The sequence below is a fragment of the Trachinotus anak genome, unplaced genomic scaffold, assembly GCF_046630095.1.
Source record: "Trachinotus anak isolate AG129_WGS33_773 ecotype Australia unplaced genomic scaffold, CSIRO_AGI_Tana_v1 ptg000021l, whole genome shotgun sequence".
NCBI classification, from domain to species: Eukaryota; Metazoa; Chordata; class Actinopteri; order Carangiformes; family Carangidae; genus Trachinotus; species Trachinotus anak.
In genome coordinates this window covers 15474516-15492690 of record NW_027273872.1, presented here as the reverse complement: position 1 = coordinate 15492690, position 18175 = coordinate 15474516, and the positions used below count along the sequence as shown (strand labels likewise).

Here is an 18175-nt window from a genome sequence, read left to right as displayed (position 1 = left end):
ACCAAAAAAAGATAAGGCTGAAGTTAAGGAAAATGGGAAAACCAGTGGAGATAGAATACTGAGAGGTTGCAGGGAGGGAAATCAGTGAATAGAAAGCAGACAGAAACTGTACAGATTGACAGAGCGGAGTAGCAGTGTGTGTGTGTGTGTGTGTGTGTGTGTGTGTGTGTGTGTGTGTGTGTGTGTGTGTGTGTGGGGGGGGGGTGTTTAAAGGAGTGTCACAGCAAGAGTAGAGAAAATGAAGTGTGGTGTGTGTATGGTGGGCATTATTTTTCCCCACGCAGGTTCTCCTACGCTGAGGCAGATGGAAAATAGGAAAGGGGAGCAGGGGGAAATTCAGCTTAGTCAGGTCTTCTGCTCCAGCAGTGCACTCATCGCAGTGTGTGTGCATGTGTGTACGTGTGTGTTTTCTCTGTCTGTCAGGTCCTCTTCACAGGCACTGCTCACTTTAAGTGGGACAGACAGCTCGAAGACTAAAGAGTTCTCTGTGTGCTGGCCTGAAACCGCAGGTGTGTGTTTGTGTGCACGCTTATATCTACTGTATTTGTGTGTGTACATTTTCTCTGTGTTCGTATTTCTGTTTTGGTGTGAGTAGGTTCAAATGTGGTGGTCATGCATCTGTCCATTTTTAATACATGTTTGTGTAAAGTGTGTTTGTGTGCATTGAGAATTGCACAGCATGCTTATGACTAGTCATCAGGTGTTTTTCGAGGTGTGTGTGTGTGTGTGTAACAGTGTGCATGGGTGCATACTTATCTGTTCAAGTTAAAACTCACTAAACACCTAACTGTGGACTAGTGTGTGTAATTTCTCTCTTTCTGTTTGTAGTGGCTGCTGTGTCATACCTGTCTGTGTCTGTAGATTTCTTCATATTAGAGGAATTAGACGGCCTGTTCCACATGTTGTCTGCGTGTGTGTGTTCTGTCTCCCTATCTGTCTGTGTTTTCTTGACTCGCTTGTGTGTGTTTGTGTGCACGAGCAGAAGTATGTCTGCTTTCTGCTTAGGTTTATGTGTGTGTGAGCGTGCATATAGAAATGTGCAAGAATGTGAGAGTGTGTATGTGTGTGTTGCAGGCTATGGGGTCACCGACAGGTCCTCATCTCCTCAGACCAGACCAGACGATGAGGAGGGGAGCGGCTTGGTGCGGTGCAGAGTGCAGTGGTGTGCTATGTAGCAGTCTCCAATCTGGGACATGGCCTTGGGCTGCGACTAAATGAAAAATGAAACAGCACAGCAGCGGGGCCTTAAATGTTTGTAAATCGGAGACTGACTAAACCGCGCTAAACACAAAAACACACACAGAGCAGACTCCAAACAGATCTCCCGCAGAACAGTACCCCCTGACCTGCTTTCCTGGCCTGGCTCTGGCCCCGGTCCAAACCTAGTCAGGTACACACTAAAGGCGATTCCTCCACCAGTGGCCTGCCTTTGGTTTATTTTCCTTTTAAAGGCTGCTTTGTTTTCATGATTAATCAGAATGACGGCTTCTCAAACAGGATTCATGACCGCAATTGAATGCATTTTTAACTTCAATAAACAAAATATTTAGCAAGTGTTGTTGTTCTTTGCCCCAGATTCTTGCGTAACAGTAATATGTTTAACAAAGCACAGATGCTGTATCAGCCTGGAGACATAGCAGGTCTGCATTACAGAGGGAGAAAGACAGGGAGAGAGATTTTTTAAGAATGTCCCTACCTTTGGTTCAGCCACGACAAACATGTCCTCATCCAGCCAGAGGCAAGGGCTGGCCAAGCCCAAGACACACTCTGACCTTTCTCTGGACCCTGCTGACCTATTAAGTTGGTATCATGTTATCGTTGTGACATTTAGGCTCTGCTCTCCACACGTGGCTCGCAGGGGGATTTGGGCTTATACAGGAATAAGCTTAAGTGAAAACACAGAGGAGGAAGGGAGGAGGTGTTAAATGTGATGGAACAGGAGATGAGGAGAGACAAAATGGGAGAGACATAGAGAGTGAGAGACAAAATGGGGTGGGGTGAGGTGAGGGGAGAGGGTCCTGCCATAAACAAAGGGAGTGTGAGGTACACTTTACGCTAGAGACCAATAGAATTTTAAGCCTTCTGTGCAGCAGTTGAGGTTACAAGTTGTTTCAATTCAGGAAGGACTCTCCAAGCCAAAACACTTCCAGTATCCCTGCACCAGTACAGCAGACAACGCCAAACCTCTGCACAGCTGGGAAAGTCCATTCTGACTCATTTGTGGATTCCATTCAAAGTCCATGCATCCTACAGATGGAGAAATGCTGCTGCAGTGTAAATAAGACTGGAATATTGAAACACAACACCATGCAGCCCGTGCTGTCATCTCATCCATTTTGATGGTAAGCCCAACTACCAGCAGCCGCTGACCAAATGTCATCATCATGAGTTACCCCCATCACGTGACTGACATTTGAATTGGGTTTCCCTTTTTGAAAAAGTAATTTAAAAAAGTCTTTGATATACAGTACCAATAGCAGTTTAACTAAGCAGAGAGATGGTGGCATGTTTTATCATATAGTCACATTTTTCCTGACTACTGAAATGGCCATCAGCTATAGCATCAACAAATGTCAACACTCATGATGTTTCTGTTACTTGTGTAGATGAAAAGACATTGCCATCTCTTAGTCTTATTTTCATTCATTCCATTGTTTTTAGGAAAGAAAAACACAGGCTTGAGTAACAGTTGCGGGAAAGAAAAAAAAGAAAGAAAACAGCAGTTACGGCTGGGGTCCGTTATGTGATATAAACTACAGATGAACCTCTTTAACCCATGTGCATTCCCATCCATCCATTCATCCATCCAACCATTCATTCATCCATCCATCAGTCTGTATAGTCCACGTTCTTCCTTGACTCCTTCACTCCTCTCTTTGCTCTCTCATCCCTCCCTCCTGCTCCCTCATTCTCTGTCCTCTTCCTCTTTCATCTCAGGCCAGACATGCCCAACTGTAGCCAATTAGCATTTTTCTCCCTCTCCTTTTCTCCCCCCCTCTTCTCTTCCCCTCCATTTTTGCCCTCTCTTCTCTCCTCTCTCTGTTTGTTGTGTAAATTAGATTTGGGGGCTCTAGACAGATTTTGTACTGTTTAAGCGCTCTCTTTCTTCTGCTCCTTCTCTCTCTCTCTTAACATGAATAAACCTGCTGGCAATTAAACATTTATGGAACTGGCATGCCCCCATTTATCCCATCTCACTCTGTCTTTCTCTTTCTCTCTCTCTCTCTCTCTCACCCGCTCTCCCTATCCATTCACCTCTAACCTGCTTTCATCCCACTCTGTCACTCTCTCTTTCTTGTCGGGTTTTTTGCTTTGACACACACATTGTCTCCTGTTTCCTCACCTTTCAACACCTGCTATACAGGTCGTCCAGTCCTTGTGCTTGTCCATCCTCATCTCTCTCACTCTGTCTCTCTCTCCCTCTCTCTGAGTGGAATAGGGGAATGATTAGTGAGAACACATTCAGATTTTCCTTCCATGTGTCGTGCCAGTGAAACGCCCGTGTGCCCGCAGCATTTGGGACAGCTGTGCCAGGGAAGAAGTGGTGTTAAGAGTGTGTGTTGTGTGCATTTGTGTGTGTGTGTAGGTGGGGGGGTGGGGGGTGGTGGGGGCATGCATGAGAGAGTGTGTGTGTGTGTGTCTTAAGCATAGGAGAGACCAGGGTTAAAAAGCAACAGAGCGTGATACAATAAGCAGCACTTGCATAACAAAAATGAGGAACTGCGTAGCTGGTTGTACAATGTGTGTGGTAACTTATGCGTATGTCCATGTGTGTGTGTGTTGAAGTGGTGTGTGTGGTGCTGGATGTGCACATGTTCGCTGCTTTCACACCACAGATGTTTGTGTATCATTCATGGTTTATCAAGGTGTGTGCAGATGCATGTGAGTGTGTGTAGGCTATGTGTTTTCAGTCGTGGGAACTCTAATTCTGCTCTCGCAGCCCAGATGTGCTGCATGGTGCTATGAAACCTGACCCCCCCCTCACCAACTATAGCAGCAGCCCCCCCCCCACCTCCCTCCCTTGTCCTCCAAACCCGCCCAGAACTCTGCGTTAAGACACATGTGGAAACAATTCAGTCAATACCCTGAGCAGGGTAGCCCTCACACACACATACACACTTCACTCATACACACACACACACACACACACAAGATACACACACACACATTTCACACTCACCCCTCTCATATACTATGCGCAGACATACACACGCCCAGCATATGCTCACATGTTACTCTCATCTGTCCTCTGTTGAGGTGCTCATTGCATGGCATTTGGCAGTGTGTTAACTCTACTGTGATCCTAAACTGCTATCAGGTTGTCCACACTCAATCAGTAAGTCATGTGTATCCCCGGGATAGCTCAGGGTTTATGGACGAGGTGAACAGGGGGCTACACTTTCAGAACAATATGCGCAGGAGGAAGAGTGTAGATTTTTTGGAGCTTGCTGTAACATTATAATGCAAGGTACTAATGCTATATTGACTTCTGATGTCATATTGCTGCCTGTGATGCCAGTGTGTGTTGTCTGTGTGTTGTCATGTGATTATGAAGCAAATGACTGGTTTTAAACTTTTACACATGATTGTCAAATAATCAATCTTAATTCTGTTTTGTAGGTTTGTTTATTTGTTCTGTTTTATATATTTTGAACCTGTCTTGCTTTATTTGAAGATGTGTTGTCTTTCACTTTCTCAAAGTAATCATTAAATTTACACAAATGTAACTGTACGTTGGTGTTTGTCTCCTTTTTCTTTGACTTTAGATGCGTCTGACTGTAGCTTCCAGTCATTATGAAAGTCTGGTACCTTTCAAACAGCCCTTGACTCGTCATTTGGTTTAAGTGCAGCAATAATCACCAAGCACATCTCTAAGAATAATTGCTTGGATTGTTTATGATCATTGACATTGTTTGTGCTACTATTACAGTGCTATTCACCTTGCTGAAGATATACATTGTAAATTCATGCTTCAGTAATATTGGTAATACTGAAATTAATTCCCTGGTGTTCATCCTGAGTGTCTTTATGAATACAAGTTTTTCCCCAAAAATATGTTGTGTTATGTAAAACTTAAGCAGGATATAAAAAATTTGAGACCATTTAAGTGAATGGGAAATAGTCATAGCTATTTTGCTAAAATCATCTTGAGAATGGCTGCTATAATAAGTAAAAGTAAGCTAAAGTAACATGATTTCTCTAATGAACAAGCTTACACTCAGTGGTGCCTTCATTAGGCACATCTGTAGAATCTAATGCAATCCAATAAAACTTTAATAGCATAAAATCTTCTTTTATGATGTACGTAATGGCCAATTTTCATTGATACTGTCATTGAGTTGTTAATTCAATTATATGATTTAGCACTGAGGTCATACTTAATGATGTGTTGTTCTGGACTGCATTATATTCAGAAGTGCTTCTAACATTTTCCCCCCTCATGTATGTAAATGTGAATATAATGTGGACTACATTATATTGAGATGTGTTTCAAATTCCCCACCGCTAATAACGAAACATACAGTTAAATTAACACATTTCTCACAATGTCAACAAAAGCTCAACATTGTAAACTTGGTAAAGGTAGACTTTATGTCAGAGCTGTTATACTCATTTGCAGGTGCACCTCATAAAGTGGCCAGTGAATTGTTGCTTTGCACTGTACATCCACTAATAGCCACTTCACGACTCTTTGTTGTTCTCTGCATAAAAACAACATCCAACTGAACTGTAATCTAATCATTACATTTGGATCACATGTGTACATACAATTTCACTCATACTGAAAGGAAACAATAGTTTTGTTGTCATATAATCTGTGGTGCTAAAAGGATGACTAGAGTCTGATCTTATTTTAAAAAATATATGGTCTTGAAATGTTGTTACATTTCTTAAGGTAAACTTTGAAGCCTGGCTTTGCATTGACCTTCATTACCATTTTTTTCTCTAATTATGGGCAATGTGTGGATCCAGCTGAAGCTAAAGAAGGTGTAGCAAATGGCAACCACGATAAATGAGTATGATAATCAGAGAAAATCATGCAAATCAATCAAGTAAACACACATACCATCCAAATATGGTATAATATCCACTTAATGGAACAATGATTATCACAATTAATGACACAAAACTTTTTAAATGTATATGCCCTTTAAATGCTTTGCTATGAAACACCTCAGATCCAATTTTAGCTACTGACTAACTGACATTAGCAAAAACTACAAAATGAAATAAACATTGACTCATTAACAATGTTTATATTAGCAACTGTGAAATGGTCTGTTGATCAGTGTAGTAAGAGTTTTCTTGGAGTGCAACTTAAGGCATTTATGTAAGAGCTCCAAGATCTATGTGGTGACTGCTGTTTGACTCTGTTGCAGTATGTATGGAGAGTGTGTACTCTAAAATTTACATTGTTTTGAAATTGAAAAATGTCAGAACACATAATCAAACCACTGACTAAAAGAAAAATGCGTACTAGCACACTCAATAACATTGGAGTACTTTGCTCCTATCACCTGTAGCGAATGGTCATAAGCAGTTTGACATGTGAGTGTCAAAGTGTGAGAAAGTGTGTGTGCATCAGGTCAGGAGAGAGCAAAGGCTGGCTTGTTTTTGATATAGCCAAAGTGCAGAAACAAGCCCAATTCTGTAATTTAATATTTCACTGCCTTCACATCTGGAGCTGCATGTAAAAATGGAAAATAGAGGGGTGGGATATAAGACTGACATGGAGAGAGGGAGGAAGAAAGAGGAGAGAAAAAATACACCCTCTTCTCCAGTGCACACATTCATAGCCTTCACTCAACTCACTACTCACCCTATGACCACATGCTTGTCTGCGCACACACTTTTTACTGTAACACAGGATGCATACTTGCTGCATGCACATATACTTCTTGTCTTTCATTTTCTTTCTCCCTCTCAATCAGTCTCCCCTTCTTTTTTTTTTTAGACAGACACACACATACATAAACACACACACACCACTCTGGGGTGACTGGTGTTGTAAGTTGGCGTGAGCGTGTAGGTGATCTGGGTGTGATTACTGCTTGGCTCTCCGACAGCTCTGATGATGACATTCAGTGCTTTGAGCTCCTCTGGCCTGGGCCCGCTCCAAACACAACCAGGCAGTACACTCTCTACCTCGCAACCATGCATACATGTGGCTTAGATACTACAGCAACATACACTCTGAGTGTTGCAGCTAATGTTCAGCTGCACCTTGGGGTTCTGTTATGCGAGTGTGAGGTTCAGAGACAACAAAAAGCAAGTCAAATGTCAAATGATCTCTAAAGATGAGGTATGACGTACACAATTATGCCACATCACAGACTCTATATACAAGCCCATGTATAAGTGCAACCTGCTCTTGAGTCTGCTGTTGCTCAAATCTCTTCTATCTGTCTGTGTTGTCACCGCCTGTCTGTATTCCATTTGCTCCAAGTGTCTGTTTGCTTCATTTAAATGCCAAGCTTAGAGAGCAGCTGTGTATTGGATCGTTGCTATCAAGACAGAGTCAACATATGTACACACATACACACACAGACACACCATTCTCTCAGTTGTGGGGCTTCATGCCCAGATTGTGTTAATCCTTGCTGTCCTCCACACATTTCTCTACACCCATCAACGTCAACGCCGCTTTGATGAAGACACACACAGACACACATGCACACACACACACTTACTACTCTCCATCATTATCATTGTTTCAGCTGGAGAAGAGTCAGCGCTTTTGTTTGTAATTACAGGGGTTTGAAGTGAAAGGGAAGAATTTTCAAGAAGAGAGGAGGATGGATGGAAAAGGGGAAAAAAAGAAAGAGTAGGTCAGAAAAAAACACACCAGTATGTCTGTGACATATTAGTCACATTTTACCGTAATTGTTGTTCGACCCCATCCCACACTTGTAAAAAGAAGAAAAAAGAAATACTTTGGGAATGTGCTTTGCAGTGGATGGCTTCCAAGGTTTTGTCTGGTGTGTGCTGTACAAAGGGCAAAAGGAGCTTTGTGGCTGGCTGGTATGGCTTTAAAAACATTACAGCTATGGGTAAAGGCCTGTTCCACTTCCTAAGCCTGGGGCTTCAGTTAGGATTGACCCCATCAAAGCAGAATAGATGTGCCATTTGTAGAGGTTCTTCAGCTGCAGTCTTTTAGTTTTCTTAAAATCAAAATAAATCTCTTGGTGCAAAACCCAAGATAAAGGAAACAGGACTTGGTTCCCTCCCATCTGGACGTGTGGTGATAAGCCAACCTGAGGATCATCAAGACAGAAAAACCAATTGATTGATGGACTGATTGATTTTCTATTCAACAGACTTATCGATTCAACTTCTAAAAAGAGTAAGCCTGTTTGTCAGAAACATAAGCTTGTTTGACTGAGGCACAGAAGTGTTCAGAAACAACAGTGCTGAATGATGACAGGCACGTGGCACACAGCTACATCCACACAGCTTGCTGGGATCCCTCAGGGTTCATAAAACACAAGCCTCGTTAAAGCCTGCGCCCCCACTGTGACAAGCAAGCCAAGGTCACACTTCAGGGATAAGGGTCGTCATGAGTAACATCAGAGGGCGATGCAGACTTACTGTAGTAAACAATACTTGTCCCTCCGACCTTTAACCCTTCCATTTTGAATTTTTGTTCTGTGGACATATTGTCACGGCAGTTTTTTGCATCTGGTGAGTTTCTTTTTCCCCTCCTTGATCCCCTGTTTCTTGGACAATTCACACACACTCCTACGTGATATTCATCACACATATTTCATGCAGCATCTTGGAAGTGAGCACAGCTTTCACTTGTTTGTTGTGCGCAGGCATATTTCTAAAAGGAAAAACTGGTTTTGCAAAAACAGTACAACTCACGGCTGAAACATATGCACAAAACGTGCATGCACACTCGCACACATACAACTGCTTTCAAACTCGTGGCGCTCGGGGAGGTGTGTGACCCATGTACGTCCTCTCCTGACTCCCAGTGTTGCCCAACAGGGAGTGTTTGTGTGGTATCCAAGGGCAACGGCTAGAGAGGGTGGGGGAGGCTGATGTAGAGAGGCAGGGCTGCAGCCACACTTTCTACTCTGGTTTGTTTGCATGTCTGATTGCTGTATGTGTATGTGTGTGTGTGTGCCTGCAGAGCATGCAGGTGGGCTTATGCACGATGTCATTGTGTGACTATGTTTGTGTATGGCTGTGTGTGCGTGTGTATTTGTACATGCATGTGTGTGCCTAAGCAGTGTGTGGAAAGTGTTGTTGTCTGCTGGCTAACTATTACTGACAAGCACACACTGACTACTGGAGTCAAAAAGTTAAATGCACTCTATGCTCTTTTCTCTCCCCGGAGGCTCCCTCTTTCTGCCTCTCTAACTTTCTCTCCTCCCATTTTTATTTTCTATATTTTTCTCTCTGTCATACTCTCCTGCTTTTTCTCTCTCCCTGACGATTTCTTTCTTTTGCTGCCTCCTCCCTCCCTCCCTCCCTCCCTCCCTCCATCTTTGATGATTTTAGCAGAGGTGTGACTCATTGGGCATCAAGCCACATTGTCAGGTAGTGAGGGGAGGGCGGGAATGAGGTGGAGAGAGAGAGAGAGACAAAGAGAGAATGAGACGGGGAAGGAGAGTTGTTTTAAAAGTGGTGAGGTATAGTTTGGGGGTGGAGGCGAGGGGGGGTCAGAGATATGCAAAACAGAGTGGAATGTGCAAAAGGGAAAGAGTGAGAGTGAAAGAGGGAGACTGGGGAGAAGGAGGGGAGTACAGTCAGCACAAGGAAAACATAAAAAAGGAGGGAAATGAATAATTTCTGCAAACGGTTTCCGTCACGATTGAGTTTTTTTTCCTCCTTGCATGTTTTCACGATTGCTGCTCGTGTTCTGCCCATGCAGCACACTCTGTGAGCTGACCAATGTGTTTATGTGCAAACCTGTTATGGGCAGGCCTCCATTCATGACTTTTTATGCTTTAAAGTAGCTAATTACCGAGAGGGTCATTAATATAAGCCTGCCTTCCAATAAAAAAAAGACCTGGAGGCAATGGAGAAGAGGAGGAAGGAGGGATGGTTGGGAGAATGATGTAGAGATTGAGGAGGGCTGGAAAGAGGGGAAGTTGAGTAGGGATGGGTGGAGAGGAGGGACAAAAGAGTAGAAGTGGTGTGATTATGAGGATTTGGTAGAGAGAGGGTTACGCAGGCACATTCATGTTCATGTGGCTTGTCAATCAACTGTCTTTGTGGCCCCTAAGGCAGGGGCTCTCCACTCTCGTCTCAGTCTTGGCACTTGCCAACAACACAGAGAGAGAGAGAGAGAGAGACAGAGACAGAGAGAGAGAGACAGAGAGAGAGAGAGAGAGAGAGAGAGACAGAGAGAGAGAGAGACAGACTCTTGGCTGATAATACAGACATTCTGGTACTTTCTTCCTTGTGATGAGATGAATGATTTTGTTTAATATGCCCTAAGGTTCAGGTCACCAAGAACACATACGCATGTGCACACACACACACACACACACATACACACAAACACACACACAAACACACTTGAGCTTTGACTTCTGTCCTCAGTAGACACTGTATTTGTGCCAGAGCCATGTCTCTGTCTCCTCTCTGTCTCCCTTCGGTCTTCCTTTTTTCCTTCCTTATGTTTTTCTTCCCTCCCTCCTCTCTTATCAAAGATCATCTTGTTGACAATCATGAGAAATTATAAACATTAAATGATTGAATGTGACTGTATTGACTGTGATGATGGCTGTAGTTTTATTTCACTTAAATACACCAAACATTCCCATGATGTTATTTGTAATGTTTCAGGTAGAGCTCAGCTCAACTCACTGGAGCTTCTCTCAACACTGCCCCCTCCAGATCATTTTCTCTCACTCAACACAGCAAAAAAAAAAAAAGTGAGCGGTGCCACTGCTGCCCTATCTCTGCTTTACTTTGGACAGAGCACAAGGAAGTGTAAGTAGGTAAACAGACAGTCAGCACTGTGTAACTTAGGAGGCCTTGCAACTTATTATTTATGCAACCTGATGTGCACTCATTCCATGAAAACTACAGTATTACTTTGCAAGTATTTCGGTGTGGTGCTGTCATTACATCTTGGCGTGTGTATGCACATTATGATTAATTGGCGGCCGGCCTGATCCATCCAGTGTATTTAAGCAGTGGTGACAGAGGTACGGGGAAGATCAAAGTCATCCTGATAGATTGCTATCGCCACTCCCACCTGTTCCCTCTGGAATTTCCTCGCTTCCCAGCATGTGTGCAAGCGCGTGCACGTCTGTTATGTCTATCAGACTGTTTGTGTTTCTGCATGTGTGCCTGAGTTTGCATCTGTTACCAGGTGGACGTGGACCTGTGTGTGTGAGTTTGTGTGCCTGTAAGCGTGTGTGTGTGTGTGTGTGTGTAGTCTGTTTCAACACGTCTGCAACTTGCGGGAATCTTATAATCTGGAGCTGGAATATGTGCTCATGTCTGTGTCTGTCTAGCCCTGCTCCACCTCTCTCTCTTTCTTTCTTTCTATTTTTCTCTCACTCTCTCTTTTTTCTCTCACTCTTTGACAGCTCTAATAAGTTCAGAAGATCAGGTTACACCCCTTGATACATGCCAACTTATCCTTGTTTTTCTGTTCTTTCTTTAATTCTGTCTTCATGCTTCTTTCTTTTGCCCATTTCATATAAATGCTCTGTCTCACCAACAGCCACTTTCTCACGAACATGAGGATACACATACACACACACACACACACACACACACTGACAGAGTGTGAGACACAGTGCATACACGCACTGTCTCTGCAGGCCTCTCAGGTTGCTGACATTTTCCATTTTTGTGCATATAAAGTAATAATAATAATATTAGTGGGTGTGACAGAGCAAGGGTCCATTCACTGCCACTGCCAGCCTCCTATAAATATCCCCCTTCTTCGAGGGAATCCGAGAAGCAGCAGAGACCTTCAGTTTACACAGCTGAGAAGCATGTGGACGAAACCCTCTATTCTCTCTCTTTCCCTCTTTTTCCTCCCTCTCCTCTCCCCTATCCCCGCTCTTCAGTTTCCTATCACTTCACCACTTGGTCTGCTACTGTGTATCTTCAACCTTTTTCTGTTTTCTTTCTTCGTCTTGTCTTATCTCCTCTCACCTGCCTTCCTCCCCCATGATTTCTTGCACTTATCTCTCTGTCTGGTATGACCTCCCACCTTTCCTCTCATCCTCACATCTCTGTTTTTATCTCCTCTGGTAGATATAGTGGTGACACAGTGAACAGAGTTCAGCAGGTTATTATGGAAACTGCAGAGAGTGATGAGATGAAGCTAATTGCAGATGGAAGTCACCCCCCCTCTGTGTTTTGTTATCTCTTCACTTCCCTTTGCCTCCTGTGTCTCTCTGTCTCACACACACACACACACACACACATATGCTGAAGCAATCAAAATAATCTCTGGGGTGATACATGCACATTCATACATCTTATGATGATCCACTCTCTCTCTCTCACACACACACACACACACACACGTATATATTGTATGATACACACATACATATAAGCCTTAATTCATGTGTGAATGCATGTCAGCGTGAGAGAATGAAAGGTGTAAAATCGAACTGTGGCTTGTGTTTTATTGGTCTTTGGCTCCCCCTAGTGGACTCTCTGTGCCAACGTGACAAAACGTCAGGCCCCCATCAAATGTTTAATTATGAATTACACAGAATGTCACTGCTCATTAATACTAATATGTATCAGGACTCGATGAAAAAAAAACAGACCAAAGCCTGAGCCTGATCACCTCTGAGTTACTACCTCTCTAACTCTCTAAGGCTCTTTGTCTGAGAATTATTCGCTCATGAGTATAGTAACAAAAAGATACAGACGGGTGACAAAGTAAAAGCTGAAAAAAATAGTGGAGAAACAGGATCACAATGCCCCCATCCATAGGGCTCTGATGTGAATCATGTTTTGTTTTTTTTTGGTTTTTTTAAGGGGAAGGGGGGTGGTTAGAAAGCGCCCCCCTTACTAAGACACTTTATGTTGGATTTACCTCTAATTTGTCGCCCGTCTGTATGTCCCCGGAGAGATAAACTGCTATGGCCGTGGTATGACACTGTAGCACAGAATCCTGCACTCACCATATTATGACTTTTGGACCGCGGAGATGAGGTTTATATAGCCTACTCCTATGCAAAGAAACTGTTAAAATAAAAACACATTGTCACCATGTTCTTGTGGTTTGCACTCTCGACAAACAGGATCGGGTATCGTGCTGAAAGACATAAATAAAAAACCCGAGTCCGAGTCACGTCAGTTTCTGATGATAGGTCTTTTTTTTTTTTAATATAGAAGAATAATAAAGAAAACCATATGAGACAGAGGCTAATTAAAAGCCTTTTCCACATTACATGAGCATACATTTACTCATGTGGCAGGCGCTTTTATCCGAAGCAACTTACATGTAAGGTCATTTGGGGTTCAGTGCCTTGCTTAAGGCCACCTCGGTAGGAGCACAGGAGGAGGCGGGGATCGAGGTGGGCGCTGTCTGATGTTTTTCCCTTTCCCTTCATATCTCCGTAAGGCTCTTTGTATGATAACTAAACTATAAAAAGCCCTACATCAGAACAAAAAGACATGTCTGTGGAGAAAGAAATTGCTGTGGTCGTGTTATGATACTGTAGCACACGCCACTTCTGGATAGTGAGAATGTGCTCTATATATTCCCGTTCAAATAAATCCATATAATGAAAACACATTTCGATAGTTTTTTCTTGTGATTCACTCTCTCCGCAAATAACATTTCACCTCCCTCTCATGGACGTGATGACAGCAGCTCAGACGTACAAGTTTGTGTCCAGTAGAGGTCGCTGTAAGATGGCTCCACATTTTACGATCCTACTGTTCATGTGGTGCTCTCATGGTTTCCCCAGCTTTCCATCTTTAGAATAAATTTCCTTTAAGGTGAGGCAGCCCAGTCTATCAAGTTAAAAAAAAATCAAAATGCACTACTAAGGTGCTGAAATAGGCGGTAAGATAACTTACCAAAATTAGCCGGCTAATATTAAGCAAATCAAATCTGCACTGATAATTCATATTTCACAGAAATATTTTAGGTTGTAGCATTTCTTGTAAGACCTCCACTCTGACAGGCATTTCATACTACAAGTAGTAATAGCTTACTATTATTATATAGATTACTTTTTCATAAGGGGAAAGGCTATTAGAATTAAAAGGACTGCTGATGGGCTGTAGCCCTGTGACAGACTGGCGGCCTGTCCGGGGTGTAACCCCATCCACCACCCCACACCCTCATGGAGAAGCGGTAGGCTATAGCTAATGGATGAATGGAAGGACAATGGCCTATTTTAATTTACTGTAATTTGTTTAATTTTGCTCATTAATAACCTTAAAAAATATATATCAAACAAATCGACAAAGGAGGTAATAACAAACACTGTGCAAACGACACAGTCATTGTCAGCTGATGAGGGAACGACGTAGAAAACAACTTTCAGGTGCAGAGGTCACTGCGTCAAACCATTAATTTGATTGCAGAATATTGACAGTACTATTCTTCTTTGGCGACAGTTACCGTTGTGCCGATCAATATCCGGTAGATGGCGCACTAGGATCACACATGAAAAAAGACCAAACCACATTACAGACAATAAATGATGGCCTGTGAGTTGGACAAAGTGAGAACTACAGAACTGACAGATCCTGATTGATGCTGCTGGGCAGCACCAATCACCAACCATTCACCCAATCACCTTTTAATATTAGGTCTATTTATTCCTATAGATTAATCTCGCCTGCAGTGTATATTACAGTAACACACCTCACCCTCATCCTCTCACTTTATGTTATTGACTCATTCATAATAATTTCCCATTGTTTACAATGTATTGTATATGAGATTGCAGATTTTTACATTATCAGTACACACAGCAGTTTTCAGCCTAAAGAACTTTTTCATGTAAACCCATGAACTGGTGTTTGATGAGCCCAGTTATTACTATGACATGTCTTTATGTTCTTTATGTATGAGAGTCTTTGATGACTTTGGGGACTCCAATTATAATGATTGAACAGAGTCATTATCCTCTAATCATGAGTCTGCAGTGTTTTCAGTCAGTGGTTTTCAAGGGACAACCATCATGCCAAGACTCCAGGTTAAGAAGGGCAGCACTTTGTATATGGAATGGCAGAGTGTTATATGTTTTATAAGGATGAAATGTAGTGCAGGAGTACTTTCTAATTCAAACAATGCCACAAACAGTAGGCCTACTAATTCCCTCATTAGAAGCAGAGCAAAAACTGGAGTGATTACCAACCCGTAATTTAAAACTGTGACACCAAGACTCTGAGCCTCTTGTGTTGGGGTATTTATATTTCTTTTTAAATAGATCGAATAGATCATATTCTATATTTATGAGATATGTTTATCACACATACACATACTGAGAACAACTGAGGATCTGGTTCAAATTCCTTTGTTGTCTACATCCTTGGCCAATTAAGTGGATAATGCTTCTATATTGATAAGCACAATACTTCTTTGAATGGGGTCGTTCAATTGCTCACCCTGTTGCTGAGACATGTCATTGAGATTACAATAGACCCACTCATTTCCACACAGATTCACATTACAAACTGCCAGTAGATGGAGCCACAAGATCACGAATGAAAAAAAAAGAGTAATGATTCCGTTGCCCTCTCTTGAGCACATTAAATAAATAAAACGTAGCCTATACCTGGTCAACTGAGAACCCTTGAACCATGTGCTTCTTTATTTAAAGCGTGTAAAGAATAAACGAAAAACTATCCAACCATCAGTATGTGATGTCCTTGTCACCACCCCTAGCCACCTTTTCAACCTGTGACCCTCTCTTCAGGCAGTGGAGGGACGGGTCACGGTCAGGTGGTCGTTGAGCGGTAGTTCACAGAAAGTAATGTCAGTGTCTCTGTCGGACAAAGGGGTTTGCGAGGCGATAGGGGCGGATGAGACCGGCTTAATGTTCCGTGTAATGCATGTTAATGTAACAGGCACCGAGGGACCGCCGGCCGGAGTGCTTTGGGATTATTTATCACAAAACATTTGTATTCTTCCGTCGGAGAACGGTTGATCCCGGATAGCTGCACACTAATCCTTCACTCCGTTAATTAAAAAGAAGGGGAAACCAATGGAACTGGTGGTGGTGATTTTTTTTTTCTTTTCCAGAAATGTAATCATTTCTGGAGAAGCTTAACCATCTGCTTGAGGTTAAGTCTGCAAGCAGATTGTGTTTTCTGCTTATTTAAACCTGGGGATTTGGGTTTTTTGCTGGAAAAGGGGAGGATGTTGCATTTCGAGGGCTTGTTGTTGGACAGATAGCTCAGGAACAACTTTTGTTCCCAGGGAAAGTATACGTGTTACTTCGATATGTAACGTCTTATTCCATAATGAGCATTTACTCATTTGATAACACTGCAGTTTTTATTCCGAAATAACCTTTGTTACCCCCCTGTTAAATACCAGACTGAACATGAATTATACATTAACTACATCCCACCCCCATTCCCTGATTCCTAAAGTTATTATTCTCTTATCTGCTTAAAAGGGAAATGTCAGAAACAACCAGCTTCTCCAAGTTGAAGTATTCCCACAAGCCCCGTTTGATTTTTTCAAGTGAAATGTCAGAGCAACATTAGACATCAGTATCTTGGTTTTAAACTGAAAATGTGGCGTCTAGTGTAAGAGAAAATGTTGCCTCTAGGAAGCAGAAATATTTGTTTCTTGTTCTTTCTCTCTTATCCCCCTCTCGTCTTTCTTCTTTTTTAGTAGCTAACAAGCCCAGCGCTGCCCGGGGGCCAAGGCTGTGTCGTCAAGTCCCAAGAAGAGACTTTCAGATTTCAAGCCACCGTTTTACATTAGGATGCCACTCGTGTCTGTGTGGAGACGAACCCGAATTCACAAAGGCATCCTTTAGTTTCTCTCTCAGTCTCTCTGTGGTTCACTGGTTGTCTAACTGACCAGGATTAACAGGAATAAGATTAGATGTGAACAAACATGCGCCACTCTGTAAAGAGGCCCGAGTTGTCCTCTTCGTACTATAAAAACTGTAGTGCTCAGTAGTAATACTTTTGATCAGCTGAAGTCACTTATGAAAGTAGTCAAGGATTTAGCATGAAAAACACCTCCCACTGTTCATGCGCGCCTTTCTCTTTCTGCTAACTGTAAACACATCACCTGTGTGACAATGATCTAATCCCAACTATAATGCCTGATTAGAGACAAGTATGATTAAGGGTTTATGAAATTGCTTTTATGTTGATTGTGTTGATACATGTTCAGTCCTACTTAGGTGAATTAAAGTCGTGTAATGCGCATTTGTATGAGTGTATAGCCCACTGATGATTGTCACTATATAATCATTTTAAGCTCCAAATGTCGCTTACACTCATTTAAATATTGATGAAAATTGAATACCCTGACCCATCAAAGATTCTTTTTGTAAAACCCAATTTCGTTTGTGATGATTAATGGATGTGGGACTGTTTTTGCAATGTGGGCATTCATCTTCAAAGGGCTCTCATTAAAAGCATCATGGACTCCCAGGAGCCGGTGGCCACCGGCCCATTTGAGGCAAAGCGAAAGAGTGCTTAGTCCTGTGTGTTTTTGTTTTCTGTACTGCAGCGTGCAATGGTAGAGCCCCGGAAGAATGGTTTATTCTTTTATTCTGGAGCTGGGAGTTATGGTAAATCCAAGCAAAACAATGGTATCATTATATGTCATCCTGGGCCTGTAGCGCACTGTGGTCACCAAGACAAATCCTTGTCCATCCTCATCTGTTAAACGCAGCCTAGAAAACGACACTCACAACACAATTTATCTCTTAATCCAAATCTGGCTCTGACGTCTGGTGTCAAACTTACGCCTTTTGGTCTCTTTAATGGGTCAGAAAGGAACAGACATGAGGATGTGAAAGGGTTAAACGTCTACAGTAATTAGAGTCGCACTTCGCGTCGGCGTCCTCCAATACGGAGCTGCGAGAGGCTACGTCCACCCTCTATCCTCCACCACCCACCCACCCTTCTCTCTCTCTCTCTCTCTCTCTCTCTGCGTGTGTGTCGCCCTCACTCACACACACGCCTCCCACCAGCTCCTCCGAGCGTCTAATACACTGGAAAATCAAAGTGCGAGCCTCCCCCGTTC

General features: G+C 42.7%; 1 long non-coding RNA gene across 1 annotated transcript; it reads left to right on the top strand.

Moving 5' to 3' along the window:
- Positions 1 to 227: 227 nt before the first annotated feature.
- Positions 228 to 1554, top strand: LOC139605995 (uncharacterized). Its single transcript, XR_011684523.1, has 2 exons — positions 228 to 509; positions 1075 to 1554. It is a non-coding gene; the product is annotated as an uncharacterized lncRNA (long non-coding RNA).
- Positions 1555 to 18175: the final 16621 nt, after the last annotated feature.